This window comes from Phyllopteryx taeniolatus, chromosome 2 (genome assembly GCF_024500385.1).
Source record: "Phyllopteryx taeniolatus isolate TA_2022b chromosome 2, UOR_Ptae_1.2, whole genome shotgun sequence".
In the NCBI taxonomy this organism is placed as follows: Eukaryota; Metazoa; Chordata; class Actinopteri; order Syngnathiformes; family Syngnathidae; genus Phyllopteryx; species Phyllopteryx taeniolatus.
The window spans coordinates 15,909,455-15,934,606 of record NC_084503.1 but is presented as its reverse complement, the minus strand read 5'-3'; the positions used below and the strand labels follow the sequence as shown (position 1 = coordinate 15,934,606).

The window sequence follows — 25,152 nt, the reverse complement described above, 5'->3', positions numbered from 1 at the left end:
TGGACCCCCAGCTGCCCAGGACTTTGTGGCCCATTAGACAGGTGACCAAGGTCCACAGTCGTGATGACGGATGTATTAGGTCAGCTGATGAAGACATTAGAGGTCATGAACTTCCAAGATGGCAACTACCAGTGTGGTCGCCTTGGTTACGCGCTCTCTAGTATTCTTTTGTTTTTGTGTTTTTCGTTCGTCTTTGGAGACATTACACGACTCACTTACAGAAGGGGAGACTTGGTAATCATCAAGGAGGCTACTCCAGACTTTCTTTCACCAACTTTTGCAAATCCGCTCAGTTTTTTCCCTGAATTACTCACCGGAGCGGCGTCTGCGGTTTCCGGCACATGGAGGCGGAGGCGACGCCACAGAGGGAAGCAAGCAGGCATCCAGGTGAAACTCCGCAAAAGAGGATACAGATTGCCGTTCCCGTCGATCCACCTCGCGAATGTACGCTCCCTACCCAACAAAATGGACGAGCTTCATCTTCTGATAAAGACCAGTAAAGACTTCAGACGTTCCGCCGCCATGTGCTTTACGGAGACCTGGCTCTGCGACGCTGTACCCGATGGCGCCGTCATGCTTCCGGGTTTTCATCTTCACCGAGCGGACCACATCACGGAGTTATCGGGGAAAACAAAAGGCGGCGGGATATGCTTCAATATCATTTCATCCTTGAACACCTCGACAGTACAGGGACCTACGCGAGGATCCTGTTTGTGGACTTCAGCTCAGCGTTCAACACCATCATCCCTGAACTCCTTTCATCCAAGCTTCTCCAGCTCAGCGTCTCACCTGCCATCTGCCAGTGGATTGACAGCTTTCTGACGGGCAGGACACAGCAGGTGAGGCTGGAGGAGGCCACCTCATCCACACGCAGCATCAGCACTGGGGCACCCCAAGGTTGTGTCCTCTCTCCGCTGCTCTTCTCTCTCTACACGAATGACTGCACCTCAGCGCACCCGGCTGTCAAACTTCTCAAGTTTGCAGATGACACCACTGTCATCGGCCTCATCAAGGACGGTGACGAGTCTGGATATCGACAGGAAGCGGAGCGGCTGGAGCTGTGGTGCGGCCGACACAACCTGGAGCTGAACACGCTCAAGACTGTAGAGGAATTCAGGAGGCATCCTTCGCCACAGCTGCCCCTCACGTTTTCCAGCTGCCTTGTGTCAACCGTCGAGAACATCAAGTTCCTGGAAATTACAGTCTCTCAGGACCTGAAGTGGGCGACCAACATTAACTCCTTCCTCAAAAAGGCCCAGCAGAGGATGTACTTCCTGCGGCTTCTGAGAAAGCACGGCCTGCCACGGGAGCTGCTGAGGCAGTTCTACACAGCGGTCATCGAATCAGTCCTGTGTTCTTCCATCACAGTCTGGTTTGGTGCTGCTACAAAAAAGGACAAACTTCGACTGGAACGGACAATCAAAACTGCTGAAAGGATTGTCGGTACCCCTCTACCCACCCTTGAGGACTTGCACGCTGCCAGAAATAAGACAAGAACGTGCAAAATCCTCTCGGACCCTCCACATCCCAGTCAGCAGCTCTTCCAGCTCCTTCCCTCAGGTAGGCGCTACCGATCAATGCAAACTAGAACTAGCAGACATTCCTACAGCTTCTTCCCTCTTGCGATCAACTTCTTAAACACCTAACCTACAATTCTATTACAACATGCTGGCAATTTTTTGACTTTAGTTCATTGTCACATTTCTGTGGGGCCAATTATACATTACTTGTGCACTCGCTGTAGTAGTCTCGCCACGCTGCACTATTTGCATATCTTTTAACCGATACTGGCCACTCATGCCAGAGTAGCATCTCCTCCATTTGCACACTGATTGAGGAGTATCAGCAACATTTGCACAACCAACATTGTCCCAGATTATCGCGCTACTCCTTGAAGTCTTGGCGCCCTTTGCACAATGGTCATTGCACCGGACTATAGCAATATTAGTCATTCAAACTGCTTTAAGTGCTAAATGACTCTGCATCTTTTGTACAATTGTCAAAAATAAATACATAAATTGTACTGGCATTACCAGATAACTATTTACCCTTTATTGCTCAGTGACTGTTTTTTGTCAATGTATTTATGTCTCAAAAGTGTTCTCTGTCAATTGACTGTCTGTTGTCGTACTAGAGCGGCTCCAACTACCGGAGACAAATTCCTTGTGTGTTTTTTGGACATACTTGGCAAATAAAGATGATTCTGATTCTGATGTCTACACCCCTCCTGTCACTCAGGACCCACTAGTGTGGTTGGCTCCTCTACCATCTGGGGAAGATTAGACTCCTCTCTATCCTCTTTGAGGAGCCTTTATGAGGAAGCAAACGTGTCTTGCACATTTGGGGGCAGCTGTATTCAAGACTTAGCCCTCTCTGTAGTTAAGTAACTTGAGGTCACGTTCATTGTATTGCGTTGTTACGGACAATTCTGTTTCCAGTTTTGAAGTTCAGTACGATCTCAGCAATCCAGCAAAATAAGTGTCTTGTTGCCTCATTGGCCATTATTGCCTCAACTCACTGATGTTCTTCTCAGCATTGAGTTAATGACACAAAAGAAAGTGAATGTTCTGTGCTCGTATCATACAGTTTATAAGTCCGTGCGGGTTAGTTAGCCAAACTGGGCCACAGCCATTGGCAGTCATTAATATGCTCATATCAGGGCGTGTGGTTGGGTATTTGGATACTATTGAGTCACCTAATATTACAATGATTGTTGCTCATTGCTGCGTTAATGTGGGGGAGGGAGTGGGATTTATGTTGGGTTCCATGTTGTCACTATGTGGTAGTTATCTTTACGGCCACTAGATGTGCCATTACACTGTCTTTTCTTTGGTGAGTGGATTTGTTTTGATTTTACCTGCTTTGTGCTTGCCAATACGGTAGGGTATCATATCTTCATTTGTTTGTAATAATATTGGGAGCTGTACCTAATTCCTGATATTAATCCTAATGCTACTGATACTAATAATAGTACCACTACAATGTATCAATGTGTATTCATGTGAGGAATATCAGTGCACGTAAAGGCTGCTATATCACATATTCGAGTCCTGTCTCTTCCTGCCTGTGCTCTGACTGGGTCACCATCTAGTTTATAGTTAGCCCCACATTTTCGAACTAGCCCAGATTATCGCCTCAGTAACACAGGGGTCGGGAAACATTCTGGCCAAGAGAGCCTTGAAAGCCACATACTGTATTTTAAAATGTATTTCAGTGAAAGCCATGTAATTATAATTATAATAATTTAATAGTTATATTTATTTAAATGTATTCATTTTAATAACGCCATACAGAGCTAACCAATAATAAATAAAATATTTCTTACCATTAATGCGACTTCTGGTGCTGCATGGTTTTGCTGAGAGCTTTGTAGTCTGGTTGATACGTGGTGAGGTAAAGATTCATCATGGCTTCCATCCGTTAAACATGGCTGTAGGTTGGGCTTGATGTTTTTTAGGGAATGACTGCTCACATGCATACCTAGAGCCGTTTCAATATTCACGATAGAGTCCCAGCTTGCTTTCAAATGCAAACCTTGCTTGTTGAAGGAATAAGACTGGATTTCCAATGCCTTGCATTTTCACATTGAGCTCATGCAAATGTTCAGTCACATTCACTATATAAAATAACTTAAATGTCAGATGACAATGATGTTATGGGGTCAGTTAAAATTCATATTTGCATTGTTTATATGTCATGTAATACATGCACGTAACTTTCTGCAAGTTTTCAACTATAGCTAAAAATTAGGTTTTTATGACGCATATTGAGCCCTCCCCGAACATACCCAAAGAGCAAGACACTGGGGTGTGCTTACTCTATCCACCACAAGGACTACCAGAAGTGACGTTGCAATTGACAAACAGCGCGCTACACACTATAAGCAATAGCGACCAACATGTTGAATATGAGGAGGAGGAGGATTTTGTCGTACAGGCGCACCCAACTGAACTTGGCATCGTCAAACCGTACATGTTTGAGCCGATCAGGAGGTCGGAACCTGACAGTGACGTAGCCAAGTAGCAGCTGTACAACAGAAAAAGAGAGTGGCCACTGGCTCGATGTGACGGTATGTCAAAAGCATGTCTGTTTATACAGTCATGGTTTGAAATAATGGCACCCAGGGGTGCCAATATTTTTTAGCATGACTATACGTATTATATATTCATATATGTTTCAGTGACACGGCACAAGCTTTTACATAGTATGCAGTATTCCTATATATTGTGTGCCTCGAGTAGCGTTATAACATGGCGCACAGAAAGTCTTTGCTGTGTCTGTTGCCTTGTTATATAGGTACAGACGATAGTACTGAAAAATACTGCGTGGGTCATTTTTCCTCATCCCCAGTGCATAGGAACCATAATAGAGTCGTAGGTATATACAAGGAAATCCTCACCTCTTGTCTGCACCGCTTGTCTGCACCTGCGAGATTTAGTTCTGTTGCTGGCGGTTGAGGTCCCGATGGAGGTAGGAAAAATAGTTGGCACCGCAGCTGGTTTCAGCCTCTACCTCTGTATCCAATGCTTTCTGCTAGTCTTTCTCGAAACATGCCGGTTCGAAGTGATCACCACATAGTTTGGAATGCTTGCTAGGCACCCATAGCTGACCACGGTTCTTCCCCCGTCGATTGACTTTCCCTATCCACTGGTCATGTATTCCTTTTTCACTTGGAAAGCCAGGCAAGCTGCAAAATGGCTAAGCGCTTTCCCTCTTGAGAACTAACGCTGTGCAAAAGCAGAATGGGATAATTATTCCCAACTTCATTCAGTAGTTTTTTTAAATTGCAGTGTTTTACAGCTCATGCAACAATAAAGTTGACCTCCCGAATGACCAGAGACATCACCTCACCAAGATGCTTGCCACATTTTTGAGCACAAAGCACATCCCGATGTAGAATGCAATGAAAACTTAGGACAGGTATCTCTTCATGTTCGCCAAGAAGGGCAACAAATCCTCTGTATTTCCCCACCATACACCATCAGTCCACACCAATATAAGTTTATCCATTGGTAATTTCTTTCTTTCATAAACTCAATGAAAGGCTTGAATAAAGGAATCAAGGAAAATATTTTTTTTACATAGTGAACTTGTGTTTGATAGCAAATGATAAACAATATTTTATGGACAGATGAAAAAAATAGAGCTTTTTAGCAATGCACAGAAACAGACAGTGCAATAAAGCCTTTAAGGAAAGAACACCCTGCCAACAGTCAAGCATGGTGGAGGATCCATAATGCTGTGGTGCTGCTTTGCAACACTTGGTACTAGAGGCCTTGAATTCACAGGTATCATGAAATAAGAAAATTGTCTCGAGATTTTAGAGCAAAATATCTTACCCAGTGTAAGAAAATTTGGTTTGAGGTATAGATCATGGGTCCTACAGCAATACAAAGACACAAAGCACACAAGAATGGTTGTAAAGAAAAACAATTACTGTTTTAAAATGGCTAGCAATGAGTCCTGCTCTCAATCCAATTGAAAATCTTTGGGTGGGAGGGTGCTGAAATCTGCCATTGGGGATAGGAATCCTGCAAATCTTCAAGAGCTTGAATACATTACAAAGAAAGAGAAGGAGAAAATACCACCGGAGAAGTGCAAAAAGCTTATAGATGTATACAAGAAATGTTTGGAGGCTATCATTGCTCCCAAAGGGTATGCCAACAAATATTAAGGAGGGGTGCCAATATTGCTGCACATGCTGTTTTATTTTTTTTTCTTTGCAATTACAATATCTAATTTGAAAAAAAAAACAATTTCCTTTGTTAAATTACTTTGGACCTCCAATTAAAAGACCCTGATGATATCAGTTCAGCACATTTCCATTTATTTCAGAAGAAATTAGACAGGTTATGCAAAAAATGAAGGCGTACCAATCATGATGAGCACAACTGTATGTTCAGGATGGGTTCAAGACACAAAAGGGCATAAAATTGAAATAAAATGAATGAAGTAACTTTAATATTAAATAACAATCATATAGTCCTATATGATTTGCAGTCTATTGAACAGTTGGTATGAAATCCCATTCAAAGTATTTCTTCACACTCGAAGGAGGCTCAATGTAATGAAATGCACTCCATACTTAATGCATTGAACACATCATTTACTGTGCATGATGTAGGAGCTTATGAAACTTGAAGTAGCACTATGTGTCCCTGAGGGTTTGTTTGGCTCTTTGCCTAATACTGTATAACTGTTTTGAACAATCGTTTTACAGCATGGACCAGAGCAAAACATTAACCTCTGCTCTTTGTGGGCTGCTGATGCTGTAGTGCATTTTAATTATGTCATTTTTTTTCTTTTCCTAAGTAAGAAACATTGATTTTCTCTTTCCAAAGGGAGTTTAGGTTGGTTTACTTGATGCTCTGCGTTGCACTGTTAAAAACAAAAGACAAAAAAAAAAGATGCTCTTCTGCTTTTCTTTTGCGATAATGCCAGCCCCGGCGATCAAGAGTGACTGACTGCATGGCTAAATAACAACTTTGAAATTATGAAGTATGTATGCATGTAATATTGTGACGCAGACGTGCTAGCCAAATGCTCCACCGGCGTGGTACCATCACATCCCACAACAATGTTTTTCTAAGTATCAATATCAAATATCAATGGTAACATATCATGGTGACCTTACTATATGTCAAGGTGTAGGTTCATTTTGGAATGACTAAAATTCAAATAAATATTTTGAACATCTTTACAACAAAAACAAAGTTGACACTTTTCTGTCAGTGTCTTACATACCTGGGGCCAAATAAAATACCTTAAAATTAATGTGTTGAGCCACTTCATTTACACTAGAACTCCCAGAGAGCCATCATTTGACGTGATCCCCTATCTGTACTTTAGGGCCATCACTTGACAGTATGGTTTTTATCTAATATCCTAAATTACCTGTGAATGGTCGCCTTTGTTCTGTAAATGAAGCAATTACTTGCAAGGCAGTGCTCTAGTCAGGGAAGGGTGTTGGGGGTGAGGGGCACATAAATGTGAGTTCATAGACAAACATGTCCCAACACACTTCTGTCCTGTTGCCATGTGCAACTGTAGACTTTTGGATCTCGTCAAGGATCTCCCAACTCATGAAAGACGAGAAGCTCTGAAAGTAAGTTTTGACGGTTCTTCTGAATTCATCTGTTGGCACTCCCTCACATTTGTGTGGCTCTAGTTGGCCATGAGGATGTGGCCTCCCTACTTCTTTTTCAACCCACAATAGGGGCTTTCCCACCGCAGGATCCTTTGCAGAAACTTCCCTAGCTTCCTCGGTAGCTTGAGTTCCCCCTGTGTCCCCACTGAAAAAAAATACCAGGGTACAGAAGGTTCCCCCTGGATTATTTTGTTCCTCCTGTCAGGTAGGGTCTTCCTAGCGCTACCAGAAACTCTTTGAGGGGGAAGGCTGTGCTAACAAATGTTGATTGGTTGATAGGCCTCTGTAGGCGTTTACTTAATCATTCACAGCGTTACGCAAGGCTCAAAATAAGTGGATTAAAATACAAAGGCAAAACTTCCAAACACCGACCTTTACGTTTTCCTGCTGAACCGCATTTGGTGGACATGAAGCAGGCTGGAAAAACTCTGTGCTCGCAGAGTTTACTTTGCCAGGCCAAAGCAGGGCTCCCCCCGAGCAGCAGCCTTTGCCACAGAGAAATCCGCCACTGCCACAGGCTCAGCGGCGCGATCCACTGCTGCTCTGGCGGCAAGGTCCACCGCTGGCTAACTCAGTCCCACAAAGGAGCGTTGGTCCGGACCCAAGCGGGCGTGTGTGTCTTCCTCGACCAGGCCAGAGGAGAACACCGCCGCTGGGGATGCTCTGATGGTCCATTCCAGTCAGTGGCATGGGAAAAAATAAATAAAAAACGTTCCCAGGCAGGAGCTCCTCCAGCCTGCAGAAAAATGCTGCGTTTGCCATAAGGCAAGACAAGGAAATGAAGCCTGGCTTTTTGTCTGTGTTTGTACGTTCACAAATAAATATTTACAATGTACAGTTTTTTTTTTTTTTTTATGCAAACACATTTACAGATACCAAATACTTAAAACTGCTGTATTTACCAAGAGTATGAAGACGTGTAGTTTTTATTTATTTTTTAAACCTTGTACAGGTCAGGTATTTGCCATGCCAACCTGGCTACAGACAGCAGAGTAAAACAAAGCAAAATAGAAGCAACTACATATACAAACTGTACAATCTGATATAGTAACAAGTGAAAAATTACATTACATCAAAGCACATGGTGAATAAAAGAACCATAAAAGTCATGTCCCTATTGCATTTTCCAGCTAATAAATCACATCCATAGACACCTGCACGTTTCTGTTGCACAATCTATTTAGGTATGTCATCTTAATAAAATAGAAAAAAAGTATATTCAAATTTATTTAATGTACCTGTATATAATAAAACTCTACCTCGAAGACCATCTGCAGCCAGATTGGCTTTGCAAATGGCAATCAGTTCTCAATTGCCTCACCTGAATAAATATAAAAAATATTTGATATTTAAATTAAGATATAAAATAAGACATTAATTTGAAAAGCTTGAAATACCAGCATATTTTTAGATCCTGTAGCTGTCAGTATTTAGCAACATCAGCCTCATTTTCTAAATCTACCTTGAACTAAGAATCTAACTAACATAACGAACTAACTAATAAATGAGATGGAAACACAAACCGCATGGGCCTCAGGAACCTTTTTCTAACAGGAACTCAAAGTTCCTGGGCTAGTTGGTAGAAAACCCCCTCAAGTGCTTTCTCACTGTAGGAGTTTTGCTCTCCCATCAGGAACACATCATCACCTGAAAAAATTGTCACAGTCTGAACTCTCCCCTCCATCTGAGTCACAATGGTCCATACTTTGCAGCATAGCCAAAGCCTCAGCCTCAGCAACAGTGTACTGTATACATGTTTGTCTTGTCTTGGCAAAACCACGTACCGGTACTGTGTAAGGTTCTTATTGTGGAACTGTTTAAAGGCTTTTTTATACTCGTGTGGGCGGCGACGTCGCTGACGTCGCTGTGGCTATCCCGCACGCAGTTTGCCTTTATACTCGAGAGCAACCCACGCGCGCTATTTTGAAAATGTGCTGCAGTTCTCATCCAAGTCGGGGTGTCACTACGGCTGGTATTAGCTAGGATACCACAGCGTGGAGTTTCCTCTGCATTTTATGACCAATTCCGGTAGTCGTTTTTACTTTCCGGAACAAGGAACAAAGCAACAACAACGGTGACCGTTGAACAGTGCCTGCTAGTACAAATGGACCGAGATGACTAAATGACGCGTTTAATTATATTGCAAAATCGATCAAAAAGTTGGTGGCGTAGGTGGTATGTGCGGCCACTAAAGGAAAGTTGGAATGGCGTTATTGAGGAACCAAGGGGAAAGCTGATACGTCATCACAGCATGTGACTAAAACGGACCAATCACGAGAGAAGATTTCCACGGCATTCTGCCTGTGTCAATCATCAAGACCTTCAAGTTCCTGGGAATTACAGTCTCGCAGGACCTAAAGTGGGAGACCAACATTAACTCCATCCTCAAAAAGGCCCAGCAGAGGATGTACTTTCTACGGCTTCTGAGGAAGCACGGCCTGCCACAGGAGCTGTTGAGGCAGTACACAGCAGTCAACGAATCAGTCCTGTGTTTGTACATCACAGTGTGGTTTGGTGCTGCCATAGAAAAGGACAAACTCCGACTGCAACGTACAATCAGGACTCCCGGAAAAAACGACAACGCCTTGAGGACTTGCACGCTGCCAGAACTAAGACAAGATGCATGCCTCTTGGACCCTCCACATCCTGGGCACCACCTTTTCCAGCTATTTCTCTCAGGTCAGCCCTATCGAGCAATGCAAACTCAAGCAAGCAGACATTCCAACAGCTTCTCCCTCTTCCCATTAAATTGCTAGAGGACTGCATCATTTGCACAACTGTAATTGTATCAGCATGATCACATTATTGGTAACCTTTTTTGTTAAGTGACTCTCTGTAGTACCTTTGACGTATTTCTGTCTAGTATTTTGTTTTTGATATACTTGGCAAATAATGACGATTCAGAATTTTGATTCCCAGGTTTAGCTCGCCATCACTGTTCACACCCCCGCCCACCATGCCTCACAGCACACTCATGAGTGAACTATTGCTCACTGGGAGAGGGGAGGCTCCTACAGGCAGGCATAATGACAAAGCATGCAGGCATCTATAAAACAAAATTAACTGCTATGCAATGTGTCTTTAATATTGACAATCATCATTCAATAACTACAACTATCCACTGTTCTTTTAGATACAAAAATAAATACTGTACTGACAATTTGCGAGCAACACCTTTACATGTAAAACCACCTAAACAATAGAAGAAAAAAAAGAAGGCAAAAATAGAATATTTAAAAAAATTATTTTCTCAGTTGTGCACGTCCATGCTCGCCTGTTAAACAGTGGTTCTCAACTGTTCTCACCCTGGGACCGACATTTTCCTGTTGATGCAAATTTGCGACCCACTTTCATAAAAATTAATAGTGAAGGCTTTTTGTTTAAAAATAGCCTCTGAAAAAACATGTACAGTATATTTTATTTTTAAATACTGTTTCAAATTAGGCGGCACGGTGGCCGACTGGTTAGAGCGTCAGCCTCACAGTTCTGAGGTGCGGGGTTCAATCCCCGTCCCCGCCTGTGTGGAGTTTGCATGTTCTCCCCGTGCCTGCGTGGGTTTTCTCCGGGCACTCCGGTTTCCTCCCACATCCCAAAAACATGCATTAATTGGAGACTCTAAATTGCCCGTAGGCATGACTGTGAGTGCGAATGGTTGTTTGTTTCGATGTGCCCTGCGATTGGCTGGCAACCAGTTCAGGGTGTACCCCGCCTCCTGCCCGATGACAGCTGGGATAGGCTCCAGCACGCCCGCGACCCTAGTGAGGAGAAGCGGCTCAGAAAATGGATGGATGGATGGATGTTTCAAATTAGGTGACATGGTGACCGACTCGTTAGCCAATGTGCCTCACAGTTCTGAGGGCCCAGTTTCAAATCCGGCCTCGCTTGTGTGGAGTTTGCATGTTCTTCCCATGCCTGCGTGGGTTTCCTCCCACATCCCCAAAACATGCATGGTAGGTAAATTGACGACTCTAAATTGCCCGTATAGATGGGCAAAAGCATAGATGTCCACATAGATTTCGGTAACAATCGATCTCAGTTTTGTGACACTAAGCGATGTTAAGCATTTTCCATAGTGAGCATACACCACAAGCCTTACCTGTAAGATTGGACCAGTATTATACTGTATTTTTAATTATGAAGCATTTTACTGTATGCAATGCAATATGGGGGCAAAAACAAACGAAAAAAATAAAGCACTACTGTAATCCTTCATTTTTACTAAAAATGTAAATGTAAAATTATTTTTATTTTTTTACTGCGTTGCATCATGGGAAGGAGGACAGAAAAGAGAGGGGTGAAAATGTACCGATAGCCACCAATGTTTTCTTCCCTGCGGAGAATTTTTTTTCCTAGCCAGGAAGTTGGACAACTTCTGCCACTTGAATATAACTTGTCAGTTGGGTGTCTGGAACTGATGTAAGTCACATTTTTTCTCCCTAATGTCACGTGGAAATTTATTTAAATTAATAAAAAAATTTTAGGGCTTAAAAACCGTCGATATCAAATGCCTGTGATAAGGTTTAGTCCGCAGCGCGAGAGACATGTTAGGTGCTTTCTGAGAGTTGTTTTTGTAAATTTTTTGAAATAAAAGGATTAATGTCTTGGCGTGTAGTATTGGAAGGCCTTATGCTATGTTACAGCTGCGTCTTCAAACGCGTGTGGTTCTAGAGCGAGAGGCACACTCGAAGTGCTATCTGAGTCATTTTTTGTTACTTCTTGTTGCCCTATAATAAACAAACTAACCTCTCGGCGTGCTACAATACTTTACAATTGTTAACGTATATGTGCTACGTAAACCCGTGAGAAAATATTGTTCCCTGTTTCTGTGGCAAAGATGTGTCGTGGCACGTCATAATCATTCAACATTCCTGTTATATCACGGCTCAAATTAAGCAGACTCGGATCGCAGTTTGCGAGTTAAAAGCATTTTGCGCCTCGAAAAACACATTTAAAAGCAAAACGGCAAATCACAGTTTTACTGCGGAGACGGTCGCGAAGACGGAAGCACGAAGAGGCGTATGTGAAATAATGCGCTTTTACGTCACCGATGCATGGGAAGTAGAATACGGAATTTTTTGGAAGTTGCTCGGTTGAAGGAGCAGCAACATAGTGGAAAGATGCGACTTGAGGCTGAGTTGAGAAGAGAAAAAGCACAACAGAAATGGTGAACGTGTGGTAGCAATTCATAGTAAAATGCAAGGCGAGTTTGTTGTAACACGGACCTTTTTCTCCACCGAAGATGCCGGGTTGTGGGACCCGAGTGAAGAATTAACATAGCGCATATCAGTGAGATAAACGTTAGTCTAACATAACGTTCACTCTGCAGAGCGTTTCTGTTAACTATGAGTGCAGTTGAACGAAAGTTCATGAACTACTTCATATTTTGGGCGAACGTGAACTGAACTTAGTTAATTTCTGTCTGATTAATGTTATGGAGAATGCAGTCATCTGGCGCTGTGAGCGGTTTATGAATGCATGTTAATTTTCATTCAAGAGTGCCAGATTTTGTTCGGGAATTCCAGAACAAAACCCATTTGAACACACTATATACACAAGCTTTCATATGTCAGAGGACAAACGCCGTATTTGGCAACCGATGCAGCCCTACATGGTGTACAGATGTCATGGAGCTCAGCACACACTGCAGCCAGGACTTGGAGTTGCTGTTTTTGAACTGTAAGTCATTCCACACTCCACGCGAGTTAACTTAATTCATACTCGCCGGTGTTGGTATCCCCCTACAGGCTGACCCGAACGCTGCACTGCAAACGCTGGCTGACCAAGAAAAAGAGCTTGAGAAAAAGCACTCTTAATTATTCTTGGGGACTTTAACAAGCAAAACTCAATCACGAGCTCCCTAAATACAAGCAGCACATTGACTGTCCCACCAGGAAAAACAACATTCCAGACCACTGCTATACAACGCTGAAGGACTTGTACCATGCTATTCCCCGTGCAGCATTGGGCTCATCTGATCACTGTTTAACAGGCACAAACTTAAATGTACTAAGCCTGTGGTGAAAACAGTGAAGAGGTGGACCAATGAAGCTAATGAAATGAAACTTCAAGACTGTTTAGACTGCACATATTGGAGTATCTCTGAAACTTCCAATGGCAGCTTGAATGAATATACATTACATCCTACATCAGTTTTTGTGAAGATGTGTGTGTACCAACAAAGACATTTCGAACATTCAATAACAAGCTGTAGTTCAGTGCCAAACCTCTCCAGGCTAAAGAGGACGCGTATTGGAGTGGGGACAGAGCCCTGTACAATCAAGCCAGAAACCATCTGACAAAGGAAATCAACATGGCAAAGAGAAATTATGCAGATACACTGGAAAACCTGTTTGCTGCGAACAACTCTGTGTCAGTTTGGTGAGGATTCCAATCCCTGACCAACTACAAGTGATCATCCCCCAAGCGGAGAACAATTAAGAACTGGATGACGACTTGAATACCTTCTACTGCAGATTTGAAAAGGACACTTTCACACCCCACCACTGACGACCACCATCACACCTCTGACTCCCTCTTCTGCATTGACTATTCATGAACAGGACATGAGACGTATCTTTTCCAACAAAAAAACAACAAAGCGGTAGGCCCAGAGAGTGTTTCCCCCTCTTGCTTGAAAGTCTGTGCGGACCAGCTCACTACAGTTCTTACACAGCTCTTCAATAGATCTTTGGAACTGTGTTAAGTCCCATCCTGCCTCAAACGCTCCACCATCATACCAGTCCCCAAGAAACCTGCAATTTCAGGACTGAATGACTACAGACCTGTCGCCCTGATATCTGTGGTCATGAAGTCCTTTGAACGCCTCGTGCTGGACCACCTCAAGAGCGTCCCAGGACCCCTGCTGGACCCCCTGCAATTTGTCTATCGAGAAAACAAGTCTGTGGATGACGCAGTCAACATGGGACGGCACTACATTCTGGAACACCTCAACGGCGCAGGGTCCTATGCAATGATCCTGTTCATGGACTTCAGCACTGCGTTCAACACCATCATCCTCAAACTCCTCTCCTCCAAGCTTCTCCAGCTCAACGTCTCGCCTGCCATCTGCCAGTGGATGTACGGCTTCCTCATGGGCAGGACACAGCAGGTGAGGCTGGGGGCAACATATGGGGGCCTGGAAGTGCAAAAAAATATAACAAATTGTGAAACACTTACATTTCAGAAAACAAATTAACAAAACACGAAACAAATTAACAAAAACGAAACAAACTACAATTGACACAAACTGGAAAGGGATTCCCACACTCTCACAACACTGGGGCCCCCAAGCATGTGTTTTCTCTCCGCCGCTCTTCTCTCTCTACACAAACACAGTCATTGACCTCATCAAAGACGGTGACGAGTCTGCGTATCGACAGGAAGTGGAGCTGCTGGAGCTTTGGTGCGGCCAAAACAACCGAGAGCTGAACAAGCTCAACATGATAGAGATGATCGTGGACTTCAGGAAACTTCCTTCGCCACAGCTGTCCCTCATGCTGTCCAACTGTCCTGTGTCAATAGTCAAGACCAAGTTCCTGGGAATTTTCTCAGGGCCTGAAGTGGGAGACCAACATCAACTCCATCCTCAAAAAGGCCAAGCAGAGGATGTTAAGAAGTTAAGAATGACTGGGATATGCCTGATATAATATTAGTGAGAAAACTAAGTAGCATAAAGTAAGTTATAGCCTCTTAATAAAGTGCTTGCCAATTGTTAGAGGTCTTCGCACTGATTTGTTCAACTGCATCTACTTCAGCGCAGTCCTGTGTGTGTGTGTCTCCGCGTGTCTGCGCGTGTCCGTGCATGTTTTAGTAGACTTTAGAATGCGATAATAATTCATAATTATTTTTTATAAAGTCAATGCTGCTGAACATAAATGATGTTAAAGGTGTGTGTGGTGTTGTGCAAGAACTCTGGCAGGGAACTCGAGGAAGGATTGTGAGCGGGGACGATACCAGTGGAAGGCCAGAGAAGTGAGATAACATTCATGAAGTGCCTGTTATGCATCTCCCTCAGGACGCTTCGTCTAGTCTACTCTCTTTAAAGACAACAGAATATTCTATTGAAACTACATTAATTTTTAATTCTAAATGGCACTCCCTGGCTGTTTCCTATTGTTTTTTCAAGCGAGTGAGTTGATATCCCTTTATTGTTCCCATGTAGCTTTTATTATCTGGGGGAATTGTGTTATGATGCCTCTTGTGTGCTGACTTTCCTTTTTCTGCCTCTTTTCTCCACTCTCTTTGTTCTCTATTCTTTGCCTTCTTCTGGCGCGTTCTTGCTCATGTTATTTGTGCACTTGCAGCTTGACTATAACTATACATAATACTCAGGAGATTTTTAAGTTGATTACAAGAAAATATAGCAGCACGGTTACTCAAGAAATAGTCACAATGCGAGTTATTGCATTTTTTTTGGAGATGATGTTTGCCTGACTGAATGACACAATTGCCCGTTTATTTTTTAAAGTTGGCACATAGGAGTACCTCTGAGGCACAAGACTTTTTCACATTATGATGAGAAAATTATCCTTTTCCTTCTCGACCGAGGATGATATTAATTCATTGAGTTAATGAGATATGATTCCAGCAGTAGCAGGTGTGGGCAAAAACAGGTGCTGCTGTGCGAAAATGCATGTCCCTCATCTCTCCATAAGAACCTTGTCTACCAGCTGCTGCTACCTTGTGAAGTGAGAACTAAGAGGTTTTAATTACGAGTGAGTGTGTCATTAATTACATATATCATTTACACTCATATCACTGTCTTACTTAATTCCTTTTCACTTTTTGGCTCCTCCCTTTCCCATTCCCCTTCGGGCAGCTGAAAATACCTGAGAATTTAGGTCTATTGCCCTGTGGGAAAGAGGGAATCAAATTTGTTAATTTGATGTATCACTCTAAGTTCCATTCATGCCACTATATATACACTGAACAAAAATATAAACGCAACACTTTTGTTTTTGCTCCCATTTTTCGTGAGCTGTACTCAAAGATCTAAAACCTTTTCTACATACACAAAAGGTAATTTCCCTCAAATATTGTTCACAAATCTGTCTAAATCTGTATTAGTGAGCATTTCTCCTTTGTCAAAATAATCCATCCCACCTCACATGTGTGGCATATAGAGATCAGAATCATCTTTATTTGCCAAGTATGTCCAAAAAACACACAAGGAATTTGTCTCCGGTAGTTGGAGCCGCTCTAGTACGACAACAGTAAATTGACAGAGAACACTTTTGGACATAAAGATATTGACAAAAAACAGTCACTGAGCAATAAAGGGTTAATAGTTATCTGCTAATGCCAGTACAATTATTTATTTATTTTTGACAATTGTGAAAAAGATGCAGAGTCCTCTAGCACTTAGTACAGTTCGAATGACTAATATTGCAATAGTCCGGTGCAATGACCATTGTGCAAAGGGCGCCGAGACTTCAAGGAGTGGATGCAGTTAAAAGTGATGAGTAGCGCGACAATCTGGGACAATGTTGGTTGTGCAAATGTTGCAGATGCTCCTCAATCAAGATGCTGATGAGACACCATGATTATTGCCCAGGTGTGCCATAGGCTGGCCACAATAAAAGGCCACTCTGAAATGTGCAGTTTTGCTTTATCGTGGGGTTTTGGGGGGGTCAGAAAATCAGTCACACCATTTGCCTCACGCAGTGCAACACATCTCCTTCACATTCAGTTGATCAGGTTGTGGCCTGTGGAATGACGCTCCACTCCTCTTCAATATCTGTGCGAAGTTGCTGGATATTGACAGGAACTGGAACACGCTGCCGTATACGCCGATCCAGAGCATCCCAAAGATGCTCAATGGGTGACATGTCCGGAGAGTATGCTGGCCATGCAAGAACTTGGATGTTTTCAGCTTCAAGAAATTGTGTACAGATCCTTGCAACATGGGGCCATGCATTATCATGCTGTAACATGAGGTGATGGTCGTGGATGAATGGCACAACAATGGGCCTCAGGATCTCGTCACAGTATTTCTGTACATTCAAAATGCCATCAATAAAATGCACCTGTGTTCTTTGACCATAACATACGCCTGCCCATACCATAACCCCACCGCCACTATGGGCCACTCGATCCACAACGTTGACATCAGCAAACCGCTCACCCACACGATGCCACACACGCTGTTTGCCATCTGCCCTGAACAGTGAAAATCGGGATTCATCCGTGAAGAGAACACCTCTCCAATGTACCAGACGCCATCGAATGTGAGCATTCGCCCACTCAAGTCGGTTACGACGACGAACTGCAGTCAGGTCGAGACCCCGATGAGGACGACGAGGATGCAGATGAGCTTCCCTGAGATGGTTTCAGTTTGTGGAGAAATTATTTGGTTATGCAAACTGATTGTTGCAGCAGCTGTCCGGGTGGCTGGTCTCAGACGATCTTGGAGGTGAACATGCTGGATGTGAGGTCCTGGGCTACACGTGGTCGTGGTTACACGTGGTCTGCAGTTGTGAGGCTGGTTGGATGTACTGCCAAATTGTCTGAAACGCCGTTGGAGATGGCTTATGGTTGAGAAATGAACATTCAATTCACGGGCAACAGATCTGGTGGACATTCCTGCAGTCAGCATGCCAATTGCTCACTTCTTCAGAATTTGGGCTTTGTGATAAAACTGCACATTTCAGAGTAGCCTTTTATTGTGGCCAGCCTATGGCACACCTGTGCAATAATCATGCTGTCTCATCAGCATCTTGATATGCCACACCTGTGAGGTGAGATGGATTATCTCGACAAAGGAGAAATGCTCATTAACACAGATTTAGACAGATTTGTGAACAATATTTGAGGGAAATGGCCTTTTGTGTATGTAGAAAAAGTTTTAGATCTTGGAGTGCAGCTCATGAAAAATGGGAGCAAAAACAAGTGTTACATTTATATTTTTGTTCTGTGTATCTCTGAAAAATGGGAGCAAAAAACAGTGTTGCATTTATATTTTTGTTCATTGTATCTCTGAAAAATGGGAGCAAAAACAAAAGTGTTGCATTTATATTTTTGTTCAGTGTATCTCTGTCCCAAGTATTATTTAGTACCTTTTTAGGTTTGATCTAGGACTCCAATGAGGAGTCATGTTTGTAAAGGGAGGCCCCTGAGAGCTCATGGAAAAGGCCAGAATTGAAGTGAGAGGGGGATTACATGCAGCACAGATGAGTCTCTTCAGTGACTTGGGGAACAATGAAGAGAGAGATTTCATATGAAATGCATCTCGGTTCATTACGCCAACTAATTTAATTTCTCCCTTCTGTACATGTGAGACGATGAGGTGTGGAAACCTGAGACAAAGATTGTTGCAGCCAACAAAGTGATAAAGATGTAACGTGATTACATTAAATAGACGTATCCCGTATATTGGTGTGTGTGTGTGTGTGTGTGTATATATATATATATATATATATACGTATACGTATAAACATAGATGCATATATACGTATATGTATATATACGTATACATACATATATATACATATATGTATATATACGTATACATACATATATATACATATATGTATATATACGTATACATATATATATATACATATATATACATATATGTATATATACGTATACATATATATATATATATATATATATATATATATATATATATATATATATATATATATATATATATATATGTATGTATATGTATGTATACGTATATATATATATATCTTCTTTTCCTTTCGGCTTGTCCCGTTAGGGGTCGCCACAGCGCGTCATCCTTTTCCATGTAAGCCTCCTTCTCCTGCATCCTCCTCTCGAACACCAACTGCCATCATGTCTTCCCTCACGACATCAATCAACCTTCTCTTTGGTCTTCCTCTAGCTCTCTTGCCTGGCAGCTCCATCCTCATCATCCTTCTACCAATATACTCACTATTTCTCCTCTGGACGTGTCCAAACCATTGAAGTCTGCGCTCTCTAACTTTGTCTCCAAAACATCAAACCTTGGCTGTCCCTCTGATGAGCTCATTTCTAATTTTATCCAACCTGGTCACTCCGAGAGCGAACCTCAACATCTTCATTTCCGCCACCTCCAACTCTGCTTCCTGTTGTCTCTTCAGTGCCACTGTCTCTAATCCGTACATCATGGCTGGCCTCACCACTGTTTTATAAACTTTGCCCTTCATCCTAGCAGAGACTCTTCTGTCACATAACACACCTGACACCTTCCTCCACCCGTTCCAACTTGCTTGTACCCGTTTCTTCACTTCCTGACCACACTCACCATTGCGCTGGACGGTTGACCCCAACTATTTAAAGTCCTCCACCCTTGCTTTCTCTTCTCCCTGTAGCCTCACTCTTCCCCCACCACTCCTCTCGATCATGCACATATATTCTGTTTTACTTCGGCTAATCTTCATTCCTCTTCTTTCCAGTGCATGCCTCCATCTTTCTAACTGTTCCTCCAGCTGCTCCCTGCTTTCACTGCAGATCACAATGTCATTTGCAAACATCATGGTCCACGGGGATTCCAGTCTAACCTCATCTGTCAGCCTATCTATCGCCACTGCAGTGGTCCAGTGTTCTGGAAGCTCCTCCCGTCCACCGAGAGCCTGTCTCACCTCTTCCCGAAAAGCTGCACAACACTCGTCCTGTCTCAGCTTCCACCACATGGTTCTCTTCTCTGCCTTTGTCTTCCTAATCATGCTCCCCACCACCAGAGTCATCTTACACACCACCATCCTATGCTGTCTAGCCACACTCTCCCCTACCACTACCTTACAGTCGGTAACCTCCTTCACATTACATCATCTGCACAAGATGTAATCCACCTGCGTGCTTCTACCTCCGCTCTTGTAGGTCACCCCATGTTCGTGCCTCTTCTGGAAAAAAGTGTTCACTACGGCCATTTGCATCCTTGTTGCAAAGTCTACCACCATCTGTCCCTTCAAGTTCCTTTCCTGGATGCTGTACTTACCCATCACTTCTTCATCACCCCTATTACCTTCACCAACATGTCCATTACAATCTGGCCCAATTACGACTCTCTCTCTGTCTGGGATGCTCAAAACTACTTCGTCTAGCTCCTTCCAGAATTTCTCTTTGACCTCTAGGTCACATCCTACCTGTGGGGCATAGCTACTAATCACATTACACATAACACCCTCAATTTCAAATTTCAGCCTCATCACTCGATCTGATACTCTTTTCACCTCCAAGACATTCTTAGCCAACTCTTCTTTTAAAATAACTCCGACTCCATTTCTCTTCCCATCTACACCATGGTAAAATAATTTAAACCCTGCCCCTAAACTTCTAGCCTTACTGCCTTTCCACCTGTTCTCCTGGACACACAATATATCAACCTTTCTCCTAATCATCATGTCAACCAACCCCCGAGATTTTCCTGTCATAGTCCCAACATTCAAAGTCCCCACATTCAGTTCTAGGGTCTGTGCTTTCCTCTTCTCTTTCTGCCGAACAACCCGCTTTCCACCTCTTCTTCTTCTTTGACTTCGACCCACAGTAGCTGAATTTCCAACGGCGTCCCGCAGGTTGACGCCGCCGGTGGCGGACGTTGTTAACCCGGGCCACGACCGATCCGGTATGGAATTATTTGGATGAACGCTCATATTTGTTTGGCAAGATTTTAAGCCAGATGCCCTTCCTGACGCAACCCTCTGCATTTATCTGGGCTTGGGACCGGCCTACAGTTTGCACTGACTTGTGCCCCCCATAGGGCTGCATTTATATATATATATACTGATAAAATAGAGATGAAAATCACTAACAATCAATGGCAAGTGGAATGACACAGTCACTAGGTTTAAAAAAAATTCCATTGAAACCAGACCGTTGTATTTGGAATGACAATGACATGTACATCTTTGATAGTCACTTTGAGTTAATATTTTTAAAGTACACTTTGGTTCAAATTATTAGGCAACAACCAACAAGTTGCATTTGACTTGAGTCAACTTTCATGGATTACCTGTCATGATATGTGTATCTGTGGTTTAGAGTTTTTTGTTTTTGTTTCATGTTATGTCTTGTTTTCTTGTGACCCATGTTCATGTCTTGCCTTGCTCGCTAGGTTTTCGTTTCCACCTGTTCTCATTAACCCTGTTCCTTGTGTCTACCAATCAGTTCTTTCCAGCCATATGTCTTATCCAGATGTGCCACGTTTTCTCATCAGTTTGCTTGTATTTAGTTCCCTGTTTTTAATCAGTCTGTGATGGACCATTGTAATTGTCACTCACGGTTCCCGGGTCATCTCGTGTTTCCTTTTGTGGGGAGTCTATTCCCATTGTTTGTTTGTTACTTTGAATTTTAATTTTTTGAACTTTTAGTATTTTTTGATTATTCCGTGTCTGTTGTTTGCCTTTTTATTTTGAAATAAATCTTTTTTATTGAGACTCCTGCACTACCGCCTTGCCTCCCTGCTTCCCTGCATTTGGGTCCACGACCTCTTGCCTACAACACCACGTAAAGATCCATTGTGAAATTAGCATGACTTTCCTACCTGAAAGGCCAACATGCCAACATTTGTATTTTTCATTTTTGAATAGTAACTCACTCTTTTTAGCTAAATAATTTGTGACTGATAGTTTCAGCCATGGTGGAGCACATAGACCCTTTCCCAAAAAATTTAATATCATGGAAAGGCTTATTTATTCCAATAATTCCATTCAAAAAGTAAAACTTTCATAAATTATAGATTCAGAGCCCATAATTTAAACAATTTCAAGTGTTTATTTCTTTATTTTTACTTTTATTTTTATCTTCCAGCTCATAAAACCGTTTAAATCAGGAATTCAAAAAATACTGTGTAGAAATCAGACCAAATCTTTCAGGCCATAAATGTTTTAAACTCAGAATCACACACTAATGATCTCCTAAAGTCAAAGCACCTGCACAGGTTTCATCAGTGATACCCTCTATAGGATGGGTAAGCCACAAACGTTCATAGCTAATGAGGTTGGCTGTTCACAGAGTTTTGTGTCCAAACATATCAATGGAAAGTCTAGTGGAAGGACAATGTGGGAGGAGAAGATGCACCAGCAAAAGAGATGACCGTGGGCTTCAGCGGATTATCAAACAGTGAATATTCAAGAATCTAGCAGAGATCCAAAAAGAGTGGAATGAGGTAGGAGTCACAGCTTCAAAAACCACCACATTCAGACGCATCCGGAAGATGGGTTACGACTGTCGGGTTTCTCGGTCAAGCCACTTCTGAGCCAGAGGTCCAAGGGTTTTTGGGGTGCAATGTCCAGTACAGGTGTTGGTAAACTCTGCTTTCTTAAATCCAAGGTCACCGCAACAGTCGACCAGAATGTTTTAGAGGACTTCATGATTCCTTCTGCTGAGGATCTTCATGGAGATGCAGATTTCATCTTCCAGCAGGACCTGGCCCCTGCCCATACTGCCAGAAGCACCAAAACCTGGTTTGATGCCCATGCCATCACAGTGCTTGACTGGCCAGCCAATTTGCCGGATCTAAACCCCATTAAGAAACTATTGGGTATTATCAAGAGGAAAATGAGGGGCACCAGACCCACAAACAAAGAAGAAATGACAGCAAGCATCAAGGACATCTGGGCTTCCATAACTCCCAGGCAATGCCACAGGCTGATAGCCTCGATGCCACAGCGCATCGAGGGAGTGATTAAAGCAAAGGGATTCCCAACCAAGTATTGAAGATTAACATATCGTTTTGAAAGTACCATATTTTTATTGATTTAATGTGACCCGAATTTCTTTTTGCGTTCTTTCTACAAAAACTGAGAAATAAATAATAAATAAATGGTGATTTCTTGACAGTATTTTGATGATACTTTTGATGAGAATCAGCACCTCCAAATCTGAGACCATGGTCCTCGGTCAGAAAAGGGTGGCGTGCCCTCTCCAGGTCGGGGATGAGATCCTGCCCCAAGTGGAGGAGTTCAAGTATCTTGGGGTCTTGTACACGAGTGAGGGAAGAATGTAACGGTAGATCGACAGGCAGATCGGAGTGTCTGTAGTGATGCAGACTTTGTATCGGTCCGTTGTGGTAAAGAAGGAGCTAAGCCGAAAGGCGAAGCTCTAAATTTACCGGTCGATCTACGTTCCTACCCTCACCAATGGTCACGAGCTGTGGTTCGTGACTGAAAGAACAAGGTCCCGGATACAAGCGGCCGAAATGAGTTTCCACCACAGGGTGTCCGGGCTCTCCCTTAGAGATAGGGTGAGAAGCTCGGTCATCCAGGAGGATCTCAGAGTAGAGTCGCTGCTCCTCCACATCAAGAGGTGCTAGATGAGGTGGCTGGGGCATCTGATTCGGATGCCTCCCGGACGCCTCCCTGCTGAGGTGTTCCTGGCATGTCCCACCGGGAGGAGACCCCGGGGATGACCCAGGACACGCTGGAGAGACTATGTCTTTCGGCTGGCCTGGGAACGCCTTGGGATCTCCCGGAAAAACTGGATGAAGTGGCCGGGGAGAGGGAAGTCTGGGCGTCCTTGCTAAAGCTACTGCCCCCGCGACCCGACCTCGGATAAGCGGAAGAAAATCGATGGATGGATGGATGGATGACAGTATTTTGGAATTCCTAATATCCTGGGTTTTATGAGCTGGAAGCCCAAATTACAGTATGTAAAAATAAACAAATACATACTTGAAATTGTTTAAATTTTGGGCCCTGAATCTATAATCTATGCAAGTTTAACTTTTTGAATGGAATTATGGAAATAAATAAACTTTGCCAAGACATTCAAATATTTTGGAAAGGGTCTGTATAGGGCTATAGCAGCCGCTCCTCTTTTCTTAACTACACATTTGGGAGATTATGGCCCATACTGGCTAAGATTAGAATGAATAAATCCCTGTATGTCTACTTTTAATTAGGATCTAAACTTTTTCTCATTTCATCTGTCACATGTATAATGGTTGCTTTCTTTGTGCTGGCCCCCAGTTCATTTCCGTATTAATTTAACTTTTTAAATGCGTCTATGGTCTCGCCCCAATGTATCTGTCCAAGCTGCTCCAGCCGACTAAACAACTGGACGCTCCCTCAGGCAGACAGATAAGTGCTTGTTTGTTTTTCCAAAGAGAGAGAAAACTTAGAGTGAACTCCGCCTTTTCAGTTGCTGCCCCAAATGTGAGCTGCATCTGCACCTCAGAGTGGTTCACTTCATGTTTTATAGTCCACTTTTTTTTTCTTTGGCTTTTACCACAGTTGAAGATGTTGACTTTTATTATTTTGTTTCGTTTTTTATTGTTACAACAGTTGATTTTAGTTCTTAGAGTTCATTTATTTTACACAACTGGAGTTTTAAATTTGTGTTGGATTTTAACGAAATGGTTTTAACCTCACTGTTGTGGAAAGCACATATACACCAGTAAGGTTAAAACCATTTGGCTTAGTAAAAGAAAATGCTCAAAATTAAGTTACATTGTAATGGAATTGGTATTACTCCTACAGATACAGTATCTGCCTCCTGATATTTTTTTTCACTTCACCTCTATCTACTGCGACTGGCGACCAGTTCAGGGTGTACCCTGCCTCTCGCCCGAAGATAGCTGGGATAGGCTCCAGCACGCCCGCGACCCTAGTGAGGATAAGCGGTACAGAAAATGGATGGATGGATGGACCTCTATTTATTTTAACTTCACACAAATAATCCTCTTTTACATGACACTGCGATCACATTTCACGACAGAGGGAGACATTATGGTGCATTTTCTTACTTTTTTTGCTTGTTCTCCCCATGCCTGGGTGGATTTTCTCCGGGAACTCCGGTTTCCTCTCACATCCCAAAAACATGCGTGGTAGGTTGATTGAAGACTCTAAATTACCCGTAGGTGTGAATGTGAGTGCGAATGGTTGTTTGTTTCTATGTGCCCTGCGATTGGCTGGCGACCGATTTAGGGTGTACCCCGCCTCCCGCCCTCCGATAGCTGGGATAGGCTCCAGCAGCCCGCGACCTGAATGAGGATTAGTGGTGAAGAAAATGGATGGATGGATGTTTGATAGCGTGTACCTGAGGGAAGGAGCTGGAAGAGG

At 43.0% G+C, this 25,152-nt stretch overlaps 1 long non-coding RNA gene across 2 annotated transcripts in view; it reads right to left on the bottom strand.

Annotated features, from left to right (window-relative positions):
* The window catches only part of LOC133472232 (uncharacterized), a 54,223-nt gene that overhangs the window by 25,853 nt on the left and 3,218 nt on the right, over positions 1–25,152 (bottom strand). For both annotated transcript variants that reach the window (XR_009786658.1, XR_009786651.1), the window contains exon 3: positions 7,520–14,282. This is a non-coding gene — a long non-coding RNA (uncharacterized LOC133472232). The remainder of the gene's footprint in view (positions 1–7,519; positions 14,283–25,152) is intronic.